The 25,934-nt window shown below is 39.4% G+C and overlaps 1 long non-coding RNA gene across 2 annotated transcripts; it reads right to left on the bottom strand.

The window, feature by feature from the left end:
- Positions 1 to 2,062: 2,062 nt before the first annotated feature.
- Positions 2,063 to 15,427, bottom strand: LOC121929521. Of its 2 annotated transcripts, none has more exons than XR_006103683.1 (3): positions 15,321 to 15,427; positions 11,145 to 11,283; positions 2,063 to 3,487 (listed from the first exon to the last, which is right to left on the bottom strand). It is a non-coding gene; the product is annotated as an uncharacterized LOC121929521 (long non-coding RNA). The 2 variants fall into 2 exon arrangements; XR_006103684.1 differs by having other exon boundaries at positions 15,297 to 15,423.
- Between the last annotated feature and the right edge of the window lie 10,507 nt (positions 15,428 to 25,934).

The raw sequence follows: 25,934 nt of genomic DNA, 5'->3' as shown, positions 1-25,934 counted from the left end.
CTGTTCCCCCAGCAGTTGCCCAAAAGAGCCTGTCTTGGCCAAAAGCGATACCTCCCCAAGGCTTCTGTATTCACTCAACCATCCATGTAGAGACTTTAGGGGGCACTGCCAATAACTGGGGGAACAACAATTGAGCCCCTCAAATTTGGAGAAGCAGCATCCACTAGCAGCCACAGGAAACCTACAGCCCACTCCTTGGCCACTCAATTCAGAGAGAGAAAAAATATGAGTTGTTTCTGCCCATCACCTGTGCTTTCTTGAGTCATCCTGGCTTTCATTAAAGCATTTATTGAAATATTTAATGAAAGTGTTACCGTATATACTTGTCTATAAATCTAAAAATTTATGCCCAAAAATTGACCCTAAAATCCCAGGTCGACTTATTTATGAGTCACTACGTTCAGATTTCCCCATGCGGTGCGGAGAGAGTTTACGCGCATCTAGCTAAAATGAAAGCTGAAACGATGAAGAAAAGCCTCAATAAGAGTCTCTCTTGCCATACGCACACATACACACACTGAAGGAGCCTCCAAGTTTTACCCTCGACCTATCCATGGGTCATGGCAAAATCCATAATTTTGGCCCAAAAACCTGACCTCGACTTAGACATGAGGTCAATTTACAGTTGACTATACACAGTATTTTCATGGTTACTTTGTCCACCTCCACTATCGTGGGATGGTATGAGTGTCTCAGTAGAAAGGTTGCCTCTTAGTGAGTGCTTCTTTGCTAAGCTGTTAAGTCATCCAGTAGCAATGTTCAGAACATGCTTCAAAATCTTTCTATTTACCAAACACTTCCAGATGATTTCATGAATAACAGATATACCACCCAGGATTCACAGTGCCTCATTGTTGTAGCTTCCTTTGATAGAGCAGTCCAAGCATTTCAGCATTCCTGTTATTTGCAGTGTACAAATGACCAAGCGGAAAATCATCCAGAAAGAAGAAACAAAACAGCTCCAAAAGCAAAGATTAGGATGTCTATAAAAATGCATTTATGAAAGTAATATGGTGCGGATATTATTGTAGACAATGTAGATTCTCAGGTGGTAGCTTAACATATTGAAAGATGTATCACCAAAAGACAGAACATAAGAGGACCAAGAGTTGCATTAAATATCCAAATGCAAATTTATATGTATAAATGCAAATGCAGAAATAAATGTTGCTATGTATTTTCAAGTCATCTTTAACCTATGTGACTTTCACACGAAAACGGGGACTTTTCAGAGCTTTTCGTGTGATTTTGGTGCCTGGCTCTATTTCAGTGCATTTTTGGTGACTTTTGCCTATTTCAGCTCCAGCCCTGACTCTGAGAGCGAGGCTGGCTACAGAGCAACCAACCCTTTGGAGTGTTCACACATTAACAGTTTTCAGCCAATCAGAGAGAGGACTGGAGAGTGGTCGCCACCCCCGCCCTCAGGAAGCGCGCTCTCTCTCTCTCAGCCCCCGACTCCCTCTTAAGTCTAGCGTTCTTAGACTTAAGCGTACTTCCTCAGATGCATGGGAATTGTAGTTCATTGTGGCACCAGAGCTCTTTCTCACAAAACTACACTTCCCAGGGTTCCCTAGCACTGAGCCATGGCAGTTAAAGCAGTCTGAAACTGGATTATTTCTGCAGTGTGTCTTGGACCCAACTCAGGCTGCATCTTCACTCCAGACTCCAGAGACAATCCAGTTTCATACCCTTTTTACTGCCATGGCCCAGTGCTATGAAATCCTGGGAATTGTAGTTTGTTGTCACACCAGAGTTTGCTGAGAGAGAAAGTTAAATGTCTCTGAAAACTAGAATTCCCAGGATTCCCTAGCACTGAGCCATGGCAATTAAAAGGGTGTCAAACTGGATTTATTTCTGCAGTGCGGTTGCAGCCGAACACATTTCTATTTGGCACAAAGCTTCCTGAACCCCCTTCATGTCAAAATAAATATCTTAAAAAGACCGAAAGATTCTTTGTTTGGTTCAATGGTGATTTTGAGGGTTGAAATAAGTTACAATTATTTTTATTCAATTATGTTTACGTTTACAGTATTTGCAAAACATCCGCCATTTTAACATTATGGGAATTTTCTGGGAATTGTGACTGAATATTCCATGTGATCTGGGGGGATTCAGCGGGTTTTGGACAAACATTTTAGGGAATTATCTTTGAGGCTTGTTGGCGACACTGATGGAGAACCTATGAATAATAGAGATTCTATTAACATCCCTGTTCAGGTCTTGCAAACTTAGGGCCATAGCTTTCTTAAGCAGATCAGTCCACCTGTAATATGGCTTTCCTCTTTTCCTACTGTCTCTCCCACCTTACTGAGTATTAACAGCTTTCCAGAGAATCACATCATCCCATGTGATGTGGCCAAAACACCATAGTTTCAGTTTAGTCATTTTGGCTTTGGATGAGAATCCATGTTTGATTTGCTCTCAGACCAATTTATTTATCTTTTTAGCAGTCCACAGCATTTGTAGAACTCTCCTCCAGCATCACATTTCAGATGAGCTTACTTTTTATCTCCAGCCAGCTTTCTTCAGTGTCCAACTTTCACATCTGTACATAGAAATAAAAATTAATATGGGACGGATGATCTTGAGTTTAGTATTCAATGATATATCTTTATGTTTGAGGTTCTTATCTAGTTCCTTCAGAGCTGCCAAGTCTTCTTTCTTCTGATATCCTTACCACAGTCTCTGTTTTGGTTAATGATTGAAGCTGAATCTGCCTTGCAAAAATAATGTCTTGACATCACTTTAACTGCTATGGCTCAATGCTATGGAATTATGGGATTTGTAGTTTTGTGAAATATTTAGCCTTTTCTGTCAGAGTGCTCTGGTGCCACAACAAACTACAGATCCCAGGATTGCATAGCATGGAGGCATGGCATTTATAGTCATGTCAAAACGCATGATTTCTGCAGGGCAGATTCGGCCTGAGTCAAGATACAGAAAATCGTTAATAATTTCAGCATCTTTATCACCCACCCATTTTAAAGTGATTTAGCTCTTCTGTGGTCTTTTGGTTTTAAAGTTTTGTTTTCTAAATATTCAGATAATTATATATTCAGACAATTGATCAATATAGAAATACAATAGTTCTCATCTTCATAGGAAAAGACTTGTGTGCTACTGATTCTGCTGTCCAGGTTGAAGCTCCTGATGAGCAGCTTCAAGGTTCCTGCTGCATTTTCTAATGTTCTTCATTTTCAAGCTGGGCTTGCTAGACAGCCCTTCCAATGGGGGATGCCTTCCAAAACAGGTTTGTTTTTTAACAGAATTGTTCTCTTTAAATAGAATAAGACATATGGCCACATGAAAAGAGTGACTATTTCTAAAGGCTACATGAAGGATCCCATTCTGTAGCAGCTATTTATAGACATATCTTCAGAACCTGGGGAAGTTCCTTTTCTTTCTTTCTTTCTTTCTTTCTTTCTCCCCCCTCTGCACTTTTTTTTTGGGGGGGGTATTGCTCCTAGAATGATTTAGCATAGCCACACTGAAAAAGAGGAATGGAAAGAAAGTTATTTGCAACCAATTAATATTAAAATATATGTCTTTATTGTAGATGGGAAAATAGCCACATTAACAGCAAAATGTTACAGATCCTGGCTCAGCCGCAAGCTATGGGCAAATCATACACTTTCAGCCTCAAAGGAAGACAAACCCCCCCCATGAACAAATCTTGATAAGACACCCCCATGATAGGGTTGGGTCACCTTAGGGCCACCAGACATAAAAACGCACAACAACAACAACAACAACAACAACAACAACAGATAGTATATACAGTATTCTATAATTTCACTAAAATGCAGAAACCTGTAGCTTGTGACACTTGGGAACATTTCAGCACGCACACACACACACACACACACACACACACTTGTGGAGGTGAAGATAGGCTTAAAGCTATATCAGCGCAATGTTGAAATCTTATAAAGTAAAGAATAAGATTGCCAATTGCCACTAGGATAGGTGAGAACATCATATGGTTTTGATATAAAGTTTCCAAAATTCCAACATCTATCCATGAATGTGACAAAAAGATTTTAAAACCTGAATATGGGAAAGTCTGGTTTTGAATCCCAGCACATTTGACCACATCTGTAGTTGTCTCTGCACTGCAGAAGTAATCTAAGTTGACACGAATTCAGCTGCCCTGGTTCAATGCTATGGAATTCTAGGAATTGTTGTTTCGTGAGACATTTAGCCTTATCTTTCACGGAGCTCTGGTGCCACAACAAACTACAATTCCCAGAATTTCATAGCATTGAGTCATGACTGTTAAAGTGGTCTCAGTCTCGATTATTTCTGCAATGCAGATGCAGCTTTAGAGTGAGAGTTCTTTTGTGAGTGAGAGGCTCCTGGTCTTTAACAGTTACCTGAAAGGCAAGAACAGTATGACTCTCTTCCTACTTGGAATGGCTGTATCTGTGTAATTTGGACAGATGGCTGGGAATTTTGTTATGGTAGCAAACAGAGATGTAAAGAGCTGGAGAAGTTTGTTGTCATGTTAATGCAAACATAGGAGAAAGCAAACTGTCAGATTCATCCATCCTTATTGGTAGTAAGGGATAGGCTTTCTGTACGCAGTATAGCTCTTTATCCCTCCCTGTGACTACCAGAAGCTAAACAAACCATATAAATTAAACAAGAAGATTGAAATATGTTTGAATAACATAATTTGTGTATGCCGCAGCTTTGCTCATGTCTAGGCTGTTTGGCATAGAATTTGGATGTCTTTTGATGTATCTAGTACACAGAGCCCCAATGACACAAAACAAGTAGGAATTTATCTACGTGACACTGTAGCTATGTGAGAGGTTGAGGTATGTGGATCAGCTTTCTGGACTGGTGCAGGAAGGTACAGAGGAAGACGTACTCTTAGCAGTATTACTTCAGCAGATTACATTACACGAACACACACACGCATGCACACACATGCACACACCACCACCCCCATGTGTGTGTCTGTGTTTCTGCTGAAGGATATAAGGAGCAGTTTCTCAACTCAGTCCTTGTAATTTGGCCCCTGTGTATTCCCCCTAAACATCAACTATGTCTCATTGTCAAATCAGAAGTACCAGTTTTTACGATGAATGATTACTGAGGCCATATTTATCCATTCCTATAAACCTGCCATATGGAATCCATTTTAAACCACGGCTGTATTCTGCTCTGGGAATTTAATTACGGGATTTTATTTGCAAAGTAAATGTTGGGAGATGCAAAAGCTTTGCTATTTTTAGGCCCTTCCTTGATAACAGGTTCTCCATCTTATATAATGGTGGTGGTAAGCAGATGTGGCTCCTAAGGATACACTAACAGCCTGATCCTTACTCAGAAATGAGTGCTACCACACTCAGTGGGCTTGATCCCACAAAACCGTGCATAGGATTGTATACTAGATGTTTTGGATTTTCTTTTAAATTTATTTCTTGCTAACTCTGTAGTGTTCCCCTCCCTGCCAAACCCTTTATACACAGTGGGCTTGGTTGCCCCCCAATGAACACCTTTGGTTTGCTGACTTTACTGTGATCAGTGCAGAAACTAAAAGGGTTACTTTTTTGGACTACAATTCCCAGAATCTTTATGAAGTGTCTGGATGTCATCCAAAAGGTAACTTTTCCTCATTCTGGATTGGTGGCAAGATGTGCAAGGAAGTCCTATTCACATTCACTTGAATGTCATTGGGTCTTTCAACATAGTTTGAATTCATAATAAAACAGAGTCTCTAACTGCATAGAGAGTTCTGCTTACCATATATACTATAAGTCAACCTCAAATATAAATCAGGAGTAGGATTTGGGGTCAAAATTATGGATTTTTTAATATGACCTATGGATAAGTCAAAGGTAACACTTAGGAGCATGTGACAAAGGATGTAAAGGACATAGCAAAGGATATTGATGCCAAAGAACTTTCAAAATTCTGGCAGGCATAACTGTTTGTGCTCACCCTAAGGGCTGGATGGATAAGAAGAAAACTATCATAAATATTGGCTATGTGATGTGTGGGGAGGTGATCAGGCACAGGTGGGGCTAGGAAAATTCACACATGACAAAAAGGATGAAAAAGTGATGCAAAGAAAATGTCAACTACATTAGCAGTTATTAAAGCCTGTAACTTTAATGTGATAATTTTGCCTGATTTCAACTCAGAAAAGCTGACAAACCTACACAGATGTCTTATTAAAATCTTTCAAAGCCTGATTCCTCTTGGTGCACCTTTGCAGTGATCAAAGAGCTATTGCCACTACCACTGTCATGCCTAAGCATTCAAAAAAGGTCAGAAGTGGTACTGCAGTGGAGAGAGTAGAGGGGTTGATGGTTATTTTCTGTTCTCTCGGGACAGCCTAAGCTCTTACCTTTCACTCCTCTATTCAGATAAGGGGATGATTCCTTTTTTGAAAATAATTAAACTACAGTACCTACATTGACCTGTGGATAAGTCGACTGAGGTTTTTTGGCTCAATTTTTGGACTAAATTTTTTAGATTTATACATGAGAATATAAAGCATGTTCAAACTACTGTAAAGAGAACTCCCTTGTAGATTTTTCTATTCAGCATAGTAATGCCTGGGTCTGGCACACACAGGGACATTGGAAGAAAGTCCAGCATGCACAGTCTCTCCTCCCACAATCATTCTGTCCGTAACAGTAATGAGCTTCACTTTTTCAGGAGCTATATAAAAATATGGAACTTTATATCCTGATGTTGATGGTTGGGTTTATTCTGGATGCCAGCTTATACTCTTGTTTTAAAGGAACACTTAGAACAGCTGTGACAATTTTTTAAAAATGATACCAAGAAACAGCCTTCTATGCAGTTGTTTCATTTATTCCTGGCATTTCAGAAAGCCTCAAGATTATAACCAGGTTTTTAAAGATAGCACAATTTTGTAACAAAATCAGAAAAGTAATCTGAGTAATAGAACTGCAGAAGCAAAAATAGCTGTCATCTGTTACAAATGTTAGATTCTTTCAAAACTAATAGGAAATTACATGCTGGTTTGAAAACTTTTTCTTCTTATCAACTCTGTTCCTGTGCCCTAGCAACCTGAGAATTTAGAAATAAAGCAGCTACACCTTTTCCCATTACTTCCATGCTAGGATATTCTTCATCTGCTAAATTCCTGTGTCAGGCTCCTGTTGGGTGAGGGAAAGAGGGGGAAACTTTACCTGCTTGAATGTCGCAGGAGTACCACCATCTACGTTAAATGAATGCAGTATAACATCTGGGTTTGTAGGTGATATTTGCTAACAATGAGCATATGAGGTCTATGGTTATAGAATCAGGACTGTATAGTTGGTCCTCCACATTTGCAGCTTTGACTTTTGAGGATTTTATTATTAGCAAATTTGTTTAATATGCTTCCGCTAGGAATCTCTAGGTCCTCCATGGCCAACTTTCACCAGAAGTTGCACTGGATGATCTAGAAATTCCTAAAGAGAACACTTCTCTTGGCAATTCCCCATTTCAAACTGGCTTCCGGTCGGGTTACGGGGTTGAGACGGCCATGGTCGCCCTGGTCGATGATCTCCGTCTGAGCGTCAACAGGGGAAGCGTGTCCCTGTTGGTGCTCTTGGACATCTCAGCGGCTTTCGATACCATAGACCATGGTATCCTTCTGGGACGCCTGGCAGAGGTGGGGATCGGGGGCACTGTGCTCCAGTGGTTCCGCTCCTACCTCTCCGGGAGGTCCCAGATGGTGCAGCTGGGAGACGTGTGCTCTGATGAGAGGCCCCTAAAAACTGGGGTCCCTCAAGGAGCCATTCTGTCTCCCATGCTATTTAACATTTACATGAAACCGCTGGGAGAGATCATCCGGAGACATGGGGCGCGGGGTTATCAGTACGCTGATGACACCCAAATCATCTTCTCTATGTCTCCGACTGATGCAGTGACTGGGGATGGCGTCTCTCCTCTTGTGGCCTGTCTAGAGTCAGTAATGGGCTGGATGAGGGAAAACCGACTCAAATTGAATCCAGAGAAAACGGAGGTACTAGTGATAGGTTCTCCTGGTCCAGGAATGGCGGTGGTTCCACCTGTCCTGAACGGGGTCACGCTCCCTGTGAAGGACTCCGTGCGCAGTCTGGGGGTGCTTCTTGACTCGTCGCTTCACCTGACAGCTCAGGTGAATGCGACGGTCAAGAGCACCTGTTATCAGCTTCGGCTGATTCGCCAGCTGCGCCCATACCTGGCCCAGAGGGACCTAGAAACTGTTGTACATGCTCTGGTAACTTCGAGACTGGATTTCTGCAATGTACTCTACATGGGGCAACCCTTATACCAAACTCGGAAGCTACAAATGGTGCAGAATATGGCAGCCCGGCTGGTCATTGGTGCTCCCAGGGCCAGCCATATAACACCGGTTTTAAAAGATCTCCATTGGCTGCCCATCCGCTTCCGAGCTCAATATAAGGTGTTGGTAATTACCTATAAAGCCCTAAATGGCTTGGGCCCAGGATACCTAATGGACCGCCTCTCCACGTACATTCCGCCTCGCACCCTCAGAACGTCTGGGCAGCAGCTACTGAAGGTGCCTGGGGCTAGGTTAGTCTCCACTTCCTGGAGGACGTTTTCCACAGCTGCCCCAGCCCTTTGGAATGCGCTGCCCACAGAGCTCCGCTCGTCTACTACCCTGGCCCAATTTAGGAAGGACCTTAAAACCTTCCTGTTCCAACAGGCATTCCCCGAATAAAAATCCTGTGGGCCTCCCTCCTCTTCCGTGGCCAAGAGGTTGGGCTATGGGGCTTTTTGCCTGTTTGTTTTGATTTTATTGTTGTGGATTTTAATCTGTTTGTACACTGTGTTTTAATTTGATGTAAGCCGCCCTGATCGTAGGAAGGGCGGCATATAAATAAAAAATTTATTATTATTTATTATTTAATTGTAGGACATCCAGCACGATTCTGTGGTCAATGTCCAGTGGACAGTTAGCAAGCCTACTGGTTTATCTTCTCTCTTTTTGATTACATCTGTCTTCTTGGTAGTCCATCTTGGTGCTGATATCTCAACCTACTTTCTTCAAAGTCCTGGAAAATCGGTAACCCCTGGAAGATTGAGAGGGCATACTTGCCAAGAAACCAGATAAGTTCCTCATTATCCCTTCCCAATGAGACAGGGTAGAGCAGGATGCTCACCCAGAAATAACTAAGACTCATGGCATCTTGTGACTAAACTGTATAATGAAACAAATTGCTATTCTGTTTCCTTGCATATTATTTTCAGCTGCACATTAATTTTTTCTGCTCCTATAGCAACGACGGAGAGCCAGCATGGGGTATTGATTTGAATGTTGGATATGACTCTGGAGATCAGAGTTCAATTCCCAGCTAGGCCTTAAAACCCACTGAGTGATCTTGGGCAAGTTACATGCTCTCAGCCTCAGGGGAAGGCAATGGCAAACCTCATCTGGACAAATCTTGCCAAGAAAACCCCATCATAGGTTCTCCTTAGGGTCGCCATAAGTCAGAAACAACTCGAAGGCACAGAACACACACACACACACACACACACACACACACACACACACAGAGGGAGAGCAAACAAGGCTTATCTTCTCCTTCATCTTTCATCATTCTCTTTCCATATGCATGGAAAGCTTTAGTTTCTGTCAGGCCTTATAAGAACTCAGCAACCACATCTGCATGTAATTCAGAAATGCTTCTCTGTATATTCTTGAGCAGATGCAGAGTATATGTATTTCACCACCAAAATACAGAAGGCCCACTTATAATCAGGATTAAGAAGAGAAGCTTCCAGCTCTGATGGCAGGATTTCCAGACAGACATAAGCTTCAGCATATTTTTGCCTAAAAATTCAGCACTATAATATTTACTCAGGAAAAAGGCCCTGTATTCAATAGTATGTATTACTAAGCTTAGTGACAGTGTACATGTTTTGTGCATGAAAGGCTCCAGCATCTCCAGATATAGTTGGGGGAGATCTTGGACTAAAATGCTGGCCATCCACTGCCTGTCAATGTAGACCAATCTTCTCCAACCTGGTGTTCTCTGGATATCCTGGACAAAAGCCATGCTGGCTAGGGATGATAGAGAAATGCATCTGGAGAGCATCAGGTTGTCTACATTTACTCTGTACACAATACAGAGCTTGAGGTACAATGGGCTGACTCAATAAAAGGCAATTTTCCATGTTCCTTCCTGTGTTCCTAAGTGTGTGTAGGTTGTAACTTTATACCACAATGTATGCATGATTTACTTGAAAGCAAAACCTCAAATGTTTGAGGAGGGATACTCCCTGCTACTTACTAGGAAATAATCCCCATTAAATAGTATGTTATTTATTCCAGGTAAACATGTATATATTTGTTCTGCTAGACGTCTGGGAAGGATCAGCATTGTTTTTGTTAATCTGAAGAAGTTAGAGGATGGTTTCCATTTAAGAGCAAAATGCAGTTACAAATGACAAGAATAGGTATGGCAACCAGTGACTGCAAGCATCAAGAGGGAAAGAGGGAGGTTGGACCATTTCATGTACTGTTTTTTCCATAGGAAAAAAACAAGCTGTCTGCAACATTTTTAATAGCTAGAAAAGGGGCCATTCACACTATGGAAATAAACCAGTGTGAAAACGGTTTATTTCCATGAAGTTCACACTCGCCCCAACTGCAATCAGTGCAGTTTGCAGCAGGAGGGGGGCAAGCAAAAAGCCCATTTAAACTGGTGCATTTGACACCGAGTCCCTTCACTTTTTTAAAAAAGAGCTGCAATGATTCGCAGCTCCAGTCGTGTAAACACACTACCGAATCAATGTGGCTCTTTTAAAAAAAAAATGTGAAGGGACCATTTTAAATTGATATGGTGGCAAGTATGAACAGCAACAGGGTTAAAATGGTATGGAGAGATTTGGTTGAAGTAAACATAGTGAGAACACTGAACCTATTCTGAATTGGTTCTGAATCGATGCAAAGATGTGAATCTCTTTGTTCAAAAAGCTAAGTATGAATGGCCCCTGAATTTAGGCTCACCAAATTCAAAAACCATTTTCTTTTTTTCACCAAAGAAAACATATTTCTTACAGAACAGAATTGTTGACTAATGGATATTAGCAGTATCTAACATAAATAGTATAGATTTGTAAAACTGGAACATTTCTCCTTGACATGCCTTATGTTAAACATTTACCTGAAGAGTTCTGTGTGGTGCAAACTCTACTTTCAGCTAAGTAGAGCTTTCCGAATTTCCTTGGCGTCTCAAAACATATTAAGGGTTTTCTAAACATAAAGCGTGAAGCATTTTCATTTCACTTTCTGGCAGCAACAAACTTTGAAAAAGATGGAAAACTCATTAAGCATTGCAATATGTGGATAGTACTTCCTGTTTTGAGGTCAATGAGTGGCCAAATACTTGTATTCATTTATGAACATACCTACCTGCATCTTCTTTTGAGGGATTTACTCCTCTGCTCTTAATTAAATTATTTTTAAAAACAAGATGCGTATTTTGTTTTGTCTGGAGTGTTTTAAAAACTTTTACTGCACACCCCTTTAAGATAAATGTTTGCATGTAGTAAGTGGTCTATACATTGAATTAAAAAGAAGAAGAAGATAAAATAGCACCTCCCCTAGGATTATGATTCCAAGCTTTCTGTTAAATCAGAATGGCAGGAAATGGCTTTTACACACAGATTGTCTGTATACCTGCAGAGATGGATATTTCTGCAATTTCTATGTATAACATTGCTTTATTAACTAGAATGTGCTAAAAACTAAAAGCCACCATGGAGTAATGTTTAGAAAGTTGGGACATGAAGTTGGCTGGAAGATCCATATTCAGATCTCTACTCAGCCATGAAGCTCATTGGTCAGACTAACTCACAGCCCTGCTGTACAGATAAACAAAGGGGCACCATTTATTATTATATTTGTTTGTTTGTTTGTTTATTATTTACCATATTGGTACACTCTGAGTTCCTTGGAGACAAAAAAAAGGTGGGCTGTCCCTACAATAAACAATTGTCTTTGATCTTTCTAGACCTTTTATATATTTCTTTTTGCCAGTTTTCCCACTCCATTCCAGCTCTCCATTAGGTATGAACCTGATATCATGCTGGTGTCTTTCAATGGAGACTTTAATGTAAGGACTAAAATGTGATTGCAGCATGCCTTCACTGACTGGATAAATCCCTGCTCTCATCCTTCACCAACACATCAGTTTATCATCTGGTTTATACTCCAACCAGCTTTTCCTCTTCTTTTTCCTTTGTAATTTGTTGGGTGTTTGCCCAGTTTCTCATGATTCCTACTAAGGCACGCAGTTTGTCATGTCTTGAATAAAATATTATAGATTTCCTACTCAAGTAAAGAATGGTTTCCATGGGCTGGTTTGCATTAACAGCACCCAAGTCTTCTAAGTAAGATGTTGGCTTTTTGGTGGACTTCTTGAGAAGTGTGATTCTACTGCATTTCCGAAGCAGCACATGTTGCCTTCCTGACATACAGAGCTTCTTTCTCAGTCTGAAATGTCTATCTTTTGTGGTACAGTGGTACCCCGGGATACGAATGCGCCGGGTTACGAATTTTTCGGGATACGAAAAAATCCCATAGGGATTTATTGCTTCGGCTTACGAAGGTTTCTTCGGGTTACGAAAAAACCGCGGCGCTATTTTCCGCCACCGGAGGGCAGCAGAGAGCTATTTTTCCATTAGCGCCTATGGGAATTCGGCTTACGAAGGTATTTCGGCTTACGAAATTAACCGCGGAACGAATTAATTTCGTAACCCGGGGTACCACTGTACCCCTCTTCTACTGCATTCATTTCCCCTCTCCATTCAGTTACCCATTTTCCACAACACTTTTCCATTTCTCTCTCTGTCTGCATTCCTTCATTTTCTGTAGCTGCTCATCTTACACTATTTCAAGACTGCAGTTATTTGTGGTTTGGCATTTTTCTTGTGTGCTATATGCTACCTTGAATTGAATCCTATAGGATTCTCTATTTGGGGTTTTTGAGATGGTATACTGCCAGTGGTAATGTGGTGACTGGAGTTATTGGGCAAGTGGCTGATAGTCTGGGTGGTTGAAGGCCACCATACTCAAACTTAATTGAGTCTGATCCCAATTAACCACACATATATGAGCACTCCAATGTTGGACTGGTACCACAGCTAAACCAAGCTCACTTGATTCCTAAACAGCACACACAGAGAAGCTGATATCTAAATCACAGCTCCAGAAACATACTCATATAAGACAGGATGCGTGCTTTAGGAAGGAAGGTGGGAGGAGAGGTTTAAGGTAATACAATATACCCAAAGTATTTCTTTTTCCTGCATTGAACTTCAATGAAATCCCAGGGTGTCCCTAGAACAACTAAAATAAAACCCTTCAGTGTTTGCCTTTTGAATTGATGATAGTGCCAAATTACAAGACAGAAAGTGAACAAGACTGATAAATCAACAATATTTTGTAATTTTGTAACATTAATCTTCACACTCCATAAGGCATTTAAAGCTTTTCTGGATTTAGGAATAATAGGGAGATCACTGCATTTCACATTAGTTCAATCTCATGACTACTAATCTAGACAATTTTGGGCTTGACTACACTGACGAAAAAAAATAGCCTCACCTCACAGCAGTCATGCTGGGCACATGCGTTTTTGATTATTCACAGGGAAGTTGCTGTGAATTTGCAGGGAATGCAGTTCAGAGGGCTTTAATGTGATTTCTAAAAACTCACCTTTTACCTCGAACATCTTCTAAAAATTCGGATTTTCTGTGTGTGGTTGGCACTATTGAGGCAGGTGGAGCTGGGGCCATCTTCTCCACTTTGGTATGGAGCTGGGGCCAGGAGAAGTTTTGTAAGAGTGGGCCTGGTTGAGTCTGGCAAGCCTGATGTGTGTTGTGATGTTTTGTTATTTCAGTACATTTTCAGCCATGAGAACAATAGTGATGGGTTAGACTGGGCTATTCTCTCCCTTTTCACACACTCTCCCTCCAACCCCACCCATCATTGACTTCCTTTCTCATGCAGAGATCTGCAATGTATGTATGGGGAATAGGGGAAGGGAGTGCATGAGATCTCCACATGAGTGAGCAAGCGAATGATGGGGGGAAGAGGGAAAGTGCATGCCCCATTCATTGAAGCAAAAATAAAGTTGACAATGCTGATTGTGTCTTTTTGTTACAGTACCTTATTCAGGGTATACCACACTATGGAAATAATGCAATTTGACACCACTTTAACTGCCAAAGTTCCATCCTACACAACCCTAGGATTTGTAGATTTTGAGACCCTAACAGAGAAGGCCATTGATCTTGCAAAACCATAAATCCCAGGAGTTTATAGTATGGGGCTATATAATTTAAAGTGGTGTCAAACTGTATTATTTCTACAGTGTAGATGCACCCAAAGCCTTTCCTTTTCTTTATGGTGTGGGAAAATGGAATGAATGCGAAAGAAAAATCAGTTGCAAAAGGGGCTGGTGGAAATTGCAAAAGTAGGGATGCTGAGAGAAGTAAAGGGGAGGTTTGAAATTGACTCTATTATTTTGCATTAATGGATCAACCCAGAAAGTAAACCTTCCTTTTTTTCCCTTTTAATTGCCTGTAATGGGAATGAACTGGCAGGGCACTGTAAAGCACAAATTATTTGGACAGAATATTTTTTTTAATTTATTTTTTTGCTTTTCATACAAACATAAACCATACATGTATACGAATAATTCTCACATAACACAATTGGACATAACATTACATCTCTAAACAGGACTAAAAAACAGGTAACACAGATACTTCCTCTTACTCAGCTCTTCTACTTCTCATGTAGTATTTCTTTTGTTTTATCTTAAATCGATTACTCTATAAGTTTCCCTCATCTCAAGGATACTCTCCCATATAAAACACAGGTAAGAAGAAAAAAATAATAATTACTAATTTCTGTATTATGGGAGAGGAGTTTTCTTTAGTTATGTAATTTTCCAAGTAAACTTTTATTTTGTTTTCTATCTCTCAATTCTATCACTTTGCATACTCACGTCACAACTTTATAATGGGTTTATTTTAACCCCTGCAAGGTTCTAGTTTTCCCAAAGCAATATAGTTTAAACTTTCCTACCATTGGTGAGTGGGTATATACGGGTATATTACAAAGATTATCTCACTTTTTTTGCATTGTTTGCAAACAATGGACAGAATATATTTTAAGGGTGATTTGTAAAAGCAAGAGCTGTGAAAATGAAGACTAGCATGGATAAGGGGAAAGAGAAAAAGAGACTGGGGAAAGAAGTTTTGTTCATAGAGATAGAGAAGGACTAAAATATAATAGTAAGCAATACCAGATAAATGAAAATTGTAGCTACCCTGTCCATAGTCCACTAGTCAAATATGCAGCAGTCCTAGGAAGGAAGGGAAGACATTGTTGTGAAATCCATTCAGGTCTAGGAAACGGTTGCTCTGTCAAAAAATCTACTCCAGCCTTTTGAAGGAGTCTAATTTGGCTGTTTTTGTACCAGTACCCCACACAGCACTATTAATAATTAACACTGAAGATTTTCTTGTTCCTGGACTCTTGAAATGTGGGTCTGTTGAAAATTAATTCTGACGGATCATGTGGTATGGTTGTGTTGCATCTGTCTATTTCAGATTCAGGCAATGGATTCTATAATTAAATGTCCTTTTGAGTCAGGGTAAAATATTTGTTATAAAACTAGGTAAACTAGAAAATTGGAGAGAATGGTTCATTTGGACATCACAATACATCAAATCATGGGGTCAAATGTTGGGAATGAACCTAGTCTACCCCTTGGTTAACACAATCTCTTTGTCTGAAACAGCTGGATGGAGTTTGGAAACGTTTGCTTTCAGTCATAGTTAACCACAATTTACCTCATGGTTTGAATCCAACAAAATGTGGTTAGTCTGAACAATGATTTGCTTATGAAGTGGTTTATGAAGCTGGCTTGTTTTAATAAAACATAATTAAGATTAACCACAATTGGAAGGTTTGTAACACTAAACTATAGCTAGCTAAAATTGCAAGGGAACTTTTCTGAACCTCTTATTACTACAGAAGAGGGAAGAGAGGAAGTGGGAGCATGCAGGGATGGAGACAATCATGGTTTATTATAACATCTAGATGCAGTCAATAGCACTACACCAGCACATTCCTTGATGTAATGTTGTGTTATCCATGAAGCCTAGAGGAGAGCTCTTATTATGCAGGTACAAGGCAGCAAGTAAACAGTTCTATGACAACATAACATTTATCTCACGAGGCTTTGGATTAGGGGGAATAGCACATATGGCTGTGTGATAGCTTAACTGTGAGACCCAGAAGTCCCCAATGGTTCTTCTCTGAGTGACTGATAGAACAGCTAGCAAGAAGGAGAGTGACCTGATCGACAAAAAAAATTCAACTGAGAGTTGATTGATGGATGTTCTCAGCAAATATTTTAATTCATTTTTACAGAGCAACTTTGGGGGAATTGAAAAATACAACCCTTTCCCCTTTTTAGGAGCAGACTAAAGTTGTACTACAAGTTTATTTTGAATGTGTAGACCAATTTCAAAAAGTGGTAAGTAAAAAAATTATTTTGGGAACCCATCTAGGTTTAGTCAGATTTCATGAAAGATGGTGTAAGCCTTTCCATTTCTTGCATTTGCTCAATCCATATTTGATAGACTGGTAATATTTTCTTTAACCAAAGCAATTAAATATAATTTTTGGCTGTCCGTTACAGAACTTAAATAAACATTATGCTACATTACATTCCAGAAACTTTGGTACATGGCCTAGCACTATATATTGTGGTGTGCAGAGGAAATAATTTTTGAAGTAGTTTCATTTTCTCCATGGGTCTTTTGCCACAAGCAGGAAATGGAGCAGAATACATAAAAAGCCTGCATGGCCCTATAGAAAACACACATTTATTGCAACCCTCTTGGAATCGCTTATCCCTTCCCCTCTGTTTATTCAGTAGTATTGTTATACTAATAATTTTATCATTTCAAGAACCTGGAAATAGTTATTTCAAACTATAATGCCCCTATTTGTGTTACTTGTCCTGATGAGAATCATTTTGTATGAACTGGTAAAGTAAACATGAGGATGACTCTCTTAAGCCGCTCTGATAGCCTTTAGGGCTGAAGGGCGGGATATAAATAGCATAAATAAAATAAAATAAATAAATAGGAGATAGAAAACTATTGAGCTGTTTGTTTGTTTTTTAAAATAAGGAATATAATTGTACATTTTTGTCATCACAAAACCTTTTTGGGAGTTAAGCAGGGAAGAACTATACAGAGAGAGAGAGAGGTAAGAACCTGTTGTCAAAATATTGTAATAGGACATCAGAAGACATGAGTCTGGAAGGAAATGGTCTCAAGACGTACTGCCCTGAGTGCACTGATTGCTCTCTGCCTCCAGGTTTCGCCATATGTAGCCTCCCTCAGGTAAGCTATGTGCCATGAAGATTGCTCTGAATCCATGTCTGTGTCTCTTTACTTCCACATAATCCCCTGCCTTTGATGTTGGACCTATAATAGAGTTTTCAGAAGATGACAAAATGATTTTTTAAAAATTTAATTGTTTGTTACAACTTACAAGTGAATCTACAAGGAACACCTGACCTAATAAATAATTTATTTGGTTTTGCTAGTTCTTTGGTTCTAGTTTATGAAGATCATGCAAAGAAAAACAGTAAAAACCACCAGCATTAGGAAAACAAAGAAAATTATTTTGTCTCCTCTAGTTCTCTATAGTGCCACCTAGACATAAAGCACTCATTCCCATAAAAACAACTGAGAAAGAAAACCAAAAGACTAGGTATTCTTCTTAAGGAGGCCAATGTTCAGAGTGCATGTATGGGCAAGCAACTGAGAGAGTAAACAAAGGAACTACATTACATAGTATGTGGCATGAAGAAAAAATCCTCTGGTTTTTTTCTTCTTATAAGTAAGCATTTACTTACTTAAGAAGATCAACATCAACAATCTTAGATATGTGGATGATACCATACTACTAGCAGAAAACAAGACTTAGAACAATTACTAAGGAAGGTCAAAGAAGAAAGTGCAAAGGCAGGCTTAATGCTGAACATAAAGAAAACAAAAATAATGACCATGGAGGAACTACATAAATCCAACCCTAGACAATGAGAAAATTGAAGTTGTTGAAAAGTTCCCATACCTTGATCAGGAAGGAGATTGCAGTCAGGAAATCAGAAGAAGACTGGGAATGGGAAGGGCAGCTATGAAGGAACTAGATGAGATCTTAAAGTGTAAAGATATACAATTGAGCACTAAAGTTAGAATAATCCAAGCCATTGTATTCTCCATCACCATATACAGATTAAGAGCTGGACAGTGAAGAAAGCCAACAAGAAGAAAATCAACTCATTTGAGATGTGGTGCTAGAGAAGAGTGCTGACACCATAGACAGTCAAAACAAACAAACAAATGGGCCCTTGAAGAGATCAAGACTGAAATCTTCCTGGAAACCAAGGTGATCAAACTGAGGCTGTCATACTTTGGTCATATCATGAGAAGACACAACTCATTAGAAAAGACAATAGTGCTAGGAAGGGTGGAGTGAAGTAGAAAGAGAGGAATACCGCATGCCAGATGGATAGACACAATCAGGGAGGTTACGGGTCTGAATTTACAGGACCTAAGTAGAACAGTGGAGGACAGGGTTTTTTGGAGATGTCTCATCCACAGGGTCAACATGAGTTGCAGTCGACTCAAGAGCAGTTAATAACAGCAAAGCATTTACTGGTTATGTTTTTATTTATTTATTTGCTCTGTGTGTGTGTGTGTGAGAGAGAGAGAGAGAGAGAGAGAAATAGGAACAGAGGAAAGGTGTAAACTTCCTCTGTTCATTCACTCACTTGTAAGTAAAGATAGAATTCAGCTGTACTCAGCATACCCTGTACTTTGTCTCTAAGCATCTCTTCTTCTGCATTCATTTCCTGACTATTCCCTTCCATCTTCCCACCCACGTTTTTCTTCCTTCAGAATTTCATGGGCACTGATCAGGTTCCATCCTCACTGAACTCTTTAGAAGAAGGCTTTTCTTCCTTCTTTTGGTATTAGCAATCCTCAGGGTCGTACTAAGCCTTCTGATACTACACCCCTGATTTGTATATGGCAGTAGCCGCTTTCTATACATACAGTAATGGAGATCAGATAATGAAATCAGATGTAGAGAATAGGATGCTAAAACATTTAATATCCACGTGGTAAAAATACTCCACGGTGGGAAAAGTAGCTGCAACTAACATTCTTTAATATTGTTCCCCATACAGCTAAAAATCACTCCTGCAGGACATCCGTGGGAGTACTGTATCAGTAAGGACTTGTTATGAATAAGATCTATGGATCTGCCAAACTTTTTTCCACTCCTCTTTTCTATAATGTACACAGTGCCCTGGCCTGTATCATTTAACATTTTCCTGCACATGTTTCAAGAGACAGCTTGGATGAAGCCTCTGAGACAGAACTGTGTAGTGTTTCACAGTAAAGATAGAAGTAGTGGAAAATCAACTGAAGTTTAAAAAGCAGAAAAGGAGAAGGGAGAGAAGGGGATCGTATTTCTTTTGGCACAATATTATGCCCAAATTACATCTGTTCTTCAAACGTTTTCCAGGAGTACTAGGATCCTACACTAAAATTATTCAATACAAAACCCCCATTCCTTCATCTTTTAAACTACTCAGTGTTGTTTAGTGCCAGATCTTTGCTGAAGTTTGTACTTCACTAGGAATCTGCGCAGATTTTGCCAAACGTTGAGATTTACACTAAATAAAGAAGCCTGTATTTTTATGCCTCATCTCTGTTTCTTGGCATAGTTCAGCATTTCTGATCTAGCTGGGCAGCTTACAAATAAGACTGTTATATTGATGGAGCCTGGAAAATGTTGGTAGTGATGATACTTTAAAACAAAGTAAGAATAAAAGTAAAATGAACATTCATTGCAGGCAAATATTGATATTAAATGTCAATAATCAAATGTGAAATATTATGAAGAGGATCATTTCATTAGCAACTTCTAACAAGGGCTATAGTGAGTGACTATAGAAGTGTCCAGTGTCTTCCAATACTTTGATGGGAAAGGACCCTCTGTGGGGATTTGAAAACCTTCCTAGCAAACATATTGCCTCCAGATGAGGGTCAAATGGCTTACAGGGAATGTTAATAGACAGAAAACATATTGCTGTTTTTATCAGCATCTGTCTATGTCAAAGAAAGGAAAACTAGTGAAAAGGTGCCACCAGATGTATTTATTTTTACCCTTACATTAAATATGTTTTGTATTGAAAAGGAGATATTTATTTCAATTACATTAATGCTACCTTGGTGTTTAATTACTGCTCTAGAAACCTTACTGGAATGAACATCAAAAATCTAATTCAGGATTTTGTTCTTCCCCTACTCCCCTTTTTTGAGCTTGAATTTTGGATAAGCCCATTTCTCACCCAGTGAAAAGGAATGAGTAAAGGTAAAAAGAATTCACATAGGAAGGCAGCAGGAAACCAAAATCTTTATCTATAAACGATAAGCCAGACTGATGCCACTCCTCATTAACAATGCCCCACAGTAAAAACCAGAATCTTACCTACATAATTTATAGGTATGATTTTTAAGAAACAACAATCAAGAAGAACAATTAATGAAGAAACGCACAGTTCAATAGTGATATTGCTCAGCATCTGCTGCTTTCCAGGGGTGGGGGTATTACTCTACCACAATTCAGGTCCTCTTCTCTGGGTCCATTTTCTTCCAATGACCTCTGTTATTTTCTTCCATTTCTCAGACAAATAGAAATAAATTCTGAGACAAAATTGGGAAAAGGTACTTCAAGATCACACCATCAAATAAATTCTTCATTCTACAAAAATTAAGGTTCATATTAGTAATGTGTGTATATTTGTGTGTGTGCACCCTCAAGAGGGAGTGGAAGACACTCCCTTGAAGTGTGGTGGAGTCTCCTTCTTTGGAGATTTTGAAACAGAAGCTGGATGACCATCTGACTATATATTCCTGCATAGTAGGGGGTTGAACTGGATAGCCCTTGGGGTCTTTTCCAATCCTATGATTCTGTTATTCTAAATTACCTGTTGACTTGTGGTGATCCCATTCATTTCATACAGTTTTCTTAAGCAAAGAATGCTCAGAAGTGGTTTTGCTAGTTCCTTCCTCTGAAATACAGCCTACAGCTTCTTGCATTTGTTGGTGGTCTGCCATCCAAGTACTAATCAGAGTTCTCCCTGCTTAGCTTACAAGATCAGATGGGATCCGTGCCTTTAGAGCAATGGTTCCCGACCTTTTTGACTTGCGGAGCCCTTATTTCTATGGTAGAGCTGTACCCTATGTCTTACAAGTTAATGGTGTTTAGGAGTATATATAATAATATATTCTTATTCTTTCAATTCATTCAATTTTTATTTCTTTTATTTTCCTAGAGCAGCCACAGAACACCTGAGAGGTACACAAACAGCACTAAAGGCTCATTGGAGCACAGGTTGGGAATCCCTGATTTAGAATATTTAGGCCCTTTATGAGGAATTTGTCTGAACAAATAGCTAAATTAGGTGACAAGAGCTGCATGTCTTTTCCCTTCCTAGTTACAGCTGTTTCATACCAATATGACAGTACCTAGTTATTTAGTCCACGAATGAACATTGGTAGCCCTTGATTGTTACCTGGAAGGATGCCAGCAACAACAATGACACCTGGAAGATGATTTAATTTGTCCATTTAAATATATTCTACAATCGCAAACAACCCTAAACTAATCATATACTAAAATAAATAAAGATTCCTATATCCCAGTATGCAGCTACACTTATTAGAACCCTGGTGTTGAAACAGTCATATCTATTCACATGCATATAAGATTTCTTAACTGGATCTATAGCGTTTTTAATCACCTTTTGGAGCAAATGGGATATATCTGAAATACTGTAATCGAAACTGCACCAAAATCTTTAATGTCCACAAAAATCAATTCTTTTCCTTAGAAAAAATAGATATGCTTGCACCCTTAGCTCATTTTGCTGCTCTGCAAGTTTTTTTTCCAATGGGTCCATCGATGTAGGTTCAATTCATTCAACTGCAGATGACTACGAAGAAACGTTATTAATGCATTTTTTGTGGGCTGTGCGAAACAGTTTTTAGTCCACATCATGGGGCTTCATCTAAGCCATGAACCAAGTCTGCACTGCTGAGTAAATGCCTTAATGTGGGGATGAGCAAAGTGTGGCCAGTGTGATTCATGGGGCCCTTTGGGACCCCAAGCTCTCCAGACTCCTAATTCAGGCCATTTGGTGCCATGCCCCAACCCCACTGCATACCCCGCAAATAAAAACAAAAATAGGTTTTAAAATCTACCAAAATTGAAATGAGAAATGTCATAACATCTGTCCCAGTTTCAGCAGATATACTGTTGTGGTCTGGGAAGGGGAAATGAGGAAAAATTAGTTCCCATCCCTCCTGCAGTTGCCCACTTTCACTTTAATATTGTAGTACAACGCGTAGAACTAACTGCAAATCCTCTGCTGTCGTCTTCTCTTTGGAACAGGTTATCCTGGAATACTTCTCTTCTCTTTATCATTGGAAACACTGGAATATATATGAGCAGATATGTATGATGAACATAGAAAGAAGGTGGCATACATTTGAAGTGTATATACATCCCCATTTGGATGGGGACTGGGTTTGTGTTTTTGTTTTGGCATTTATGAGGGAGAGAATCCCTGTTGCATTCGGCACTTGATCATTCACTTTATGTACTTTGGAACATGGTGTGGTTAATACAAAAACATGAGAAAGCTGAAAATAACAGGCTTAAATCTGAATAAAAGAAACCTCAACGTGGATATGATAACTGTTTCAAAATATGCAAGATTCAGTCATAAAGAAAAAGAGAATCTGGGGATAGGCCAAGTGCCAACAAGGCACCACAAAAACAAAAGTTAGATACTATCACTTAATTCTAGGCTTTAGGTTTTAGTGTGTCAGGTAAATGATTTGTACTGACTAGTAGAGATCTTGGTTTCCATTTTTGCTTGAAGTGAAGTGGTTGGTTGAGTGCTTCATCATGATGATAATTTTCAGGTCTGGATATCATGGCAAACAATCGGAAAACATTTTGAACGATGGCATGTTGACATGTGGTTTGTTTTATAGTGAAGCACTCAGATCAAAATTACCACCACAAAGATTCCAACCCATTTCTTAGCATTCCAGAGAGATTCATATGAATTGGTTCTAAGTTATGTAGAATTACAGAATGTTCTTTTGAGGCAGGTTTCAAAAATGTCAGACAGCAAAGCGATTATTTAACAAAGGATTAAAGCTAGAGAAATCTTGACTGTCACTCTCAAAACCTATCCCAAATGGCTCATCCAATAAAATCAAATTCTGTGATGTATTCTGGCTAGGTTAAAGCATTGCTAATAAAAAAGTAATTGAATAAAACATGTTATGCTAACAGGTTTTCAAGTAAAACCAGTAAGACTGTAGCTTTAAACTGGTACCTAAGAATTCAAAATTTGGTATTGCTGCTCTTGCTGCAGTGGCAGTGCTAGCAATACTGTCATCAGTAGCAAATGAGGTAGCAAGTACTTCAAAATCAGCTGTTGTGCTGGGAATACATGTGTTGACTACCCTTGATCTAAAGTCACATTGAAATCTGACTTGGATCACATTCACCTAAAGGTTATTGAAGGACTGCAGCACCCATTCTGAGTGGACAAAGTTTTGTGGAAGAAGCTGTTGAATTCTTTAAACATGATTGGGTTGCTAACCAAAATAATGTGACCTGTTCTATACTTAACATGTACACTGATGTATGAAAATGACTGTCTAATTGGACAGAGGATTCCAAATTGCAAAAAAATGGCTGGAGTTAGTAGCTGGCAGTGGCATGATCTGTGGATCCTTTGAGCCACATAACAAAAGTTGCAATAGGTGACAAGATAAGGGAAAAAAGTGATAGAAATGTTACTGGACAGAGAGTGTGCAAAGGGAGTCCTTTATACAGGGTTGAGTATTGCTTGTCCAAAATGCTTGGGACCAGAAGTGTTCTGTATTTCAGCTTGTTTTTATATTTTGGAACACCTGTGTTTGCATATATGTACATTAGAGATGGGACCCAAGTCAAAAAACAAAATTCATTTATGTTTCATGTACACCTTATATCTATATAGCCTGAAGGCAATTTTATTTATTATTGTCTAATAATGTTGTGCATGAAAAAGAAATCTGTGTACATCAAAACATCAGCAAACAAAGGTGCCATTATCTCAACCACCCATGAAAGAAGTTTTGGGGTTTGGAATATTTTGCATTTTGGGATTCTGGATAAGGGAGGCTCAGCCTGTGTCGGTATTGTTAATTTTCCTGTCAAGATGCTGAACCTTAACAAAACATGAATGGCAATGTCTTAAGACTATAACTGTAAAAGAATTTGAATGGGTTGGCCTAAGGGTAAGACTGTGGGGTATTTGTAAAAAGTCTGTTCTTGCTGCCCAGTGAGAAGGGATGGCAGGTTTCGGGGCTGAAGTATCCTCCTTGTTTTATACTAGAACCTCAAGGTCCACAAACTGAAGCCATGTATGGAAGAGAAGATCAAGGGAACACATTGCTAAAAATGAGGGACAAGAATACTTGTGACCAGTGGTGTCATTAAGGGGGTGCAGGGATGTGTGAACCGCACCGAGTAACAACACTCTCCTCACCACTCACCTTTTGCTAGAAATGGTCTGTGGCATTCAACTGCTTCACTTTAAAATGTTTTAGGAGATGGTGGGAGTGGGGTGAAGCTCGGGGGGAGGAGAAAGGAGAGGCCCCAGATTTTTTTAAATTCAGATTTCAAAATGTTAATTTTTTTTATAAAAATGCATTTTTAATTTTTTAAAACTCTTTTTACATTTTCTTTAAAACATCACATTTTAACCACATCTTCATGATATAGATAGATAGTTAGACAGATAACTGCATTTACGTTGCACATGTAGTATTGTAATGTGAAGGTATCATTTTAATTTTGCTAGTTCATGTCACAGCTATTAGCATTACATTCAGCGGTATATGGGAATTCCAATTTATGAGTAACATTAGTGCAGAAAAATATTCCTGTCAGGATGGGATGTTATGAATTAAGGATACATATAGGGGCCCAGAAATATGAAGCGGCAAGGGTTCTTGTCATGGATATGTGGCCGTGTTCTGGAAGAGTTTATTCCTGACGTTTCACCTGCATTTGTGACTGGCACCTTCAGAGGGTGGTGGCATGGAGGAGTGTGGGATGTGTGTGTGTGTGTGTGTGTGTGTGTGTGTGTATATATATATATATATATATCTTCTTCGTGGTCTTTGTGAGTCACAGAGATGGATTATTCTGCTCCTGCGCAGTAAACTTCAGAAACTTCGGGAATCACTAGGCAAAACTTCAATTGCAACTTTATGGCAGTAGCTCTGCCTCCCCTTCTAAAGATCCCTAGTGTTCCCACTCTTTTCCCAGTTCCTTTTGTCCACTGCAACAACAGCTTTGAAGGAACTTCATTTGGAATCACTCTCTTCCTCAACAGCTTGGTTATGGATTGACCTCTATTTCAGACTTGACTATTCCTTTTGGATTTGGACTTGGTGATAGAAGCAAATCAGCCAACCAGGGGCTGTCTTGACTTCGTTTTTGCTTCATAGTTTGGATTTCCTCGCTTGTGAACATGGCCACGGGTTCTACCACCTTTCAGAGGTAAAATCCCTGGTCAGGACTTGTTCTCTGCCTGGGTGAGGCAAATATATATACAGTCATCCCTCCATATTTGTGGCTTTGATATTTTTGGCTTTGATTATTCATGAATTTGATTAATGTTCTCTCTAGGAATATCTAGGTCCTCCAGTGGAACTCTATCGTCAACTTTAACTAAAAGTTGCACTGAAAGACCTAGAGATTCCTAGAGAGAACA

This window comes from Sceloporus undulatus, chromosome 4 (genome assembly GCF_019175285.1).
Source record: "Sceloporus undulatus isolate JIND9_A2432 ecotype Alabama chromosome 4, SceUnd_v1.1, whole genome shotgun sequence".
NCBI lineage: Eukaryota > Metazoa > Chordata > Lepidosauria > Squamata > Phrynosomatidae > Sceloporus > Sceloporus undulatus.
This window is presented reverse-complemented; position numbering and strand designations above follow the sequence as displayed.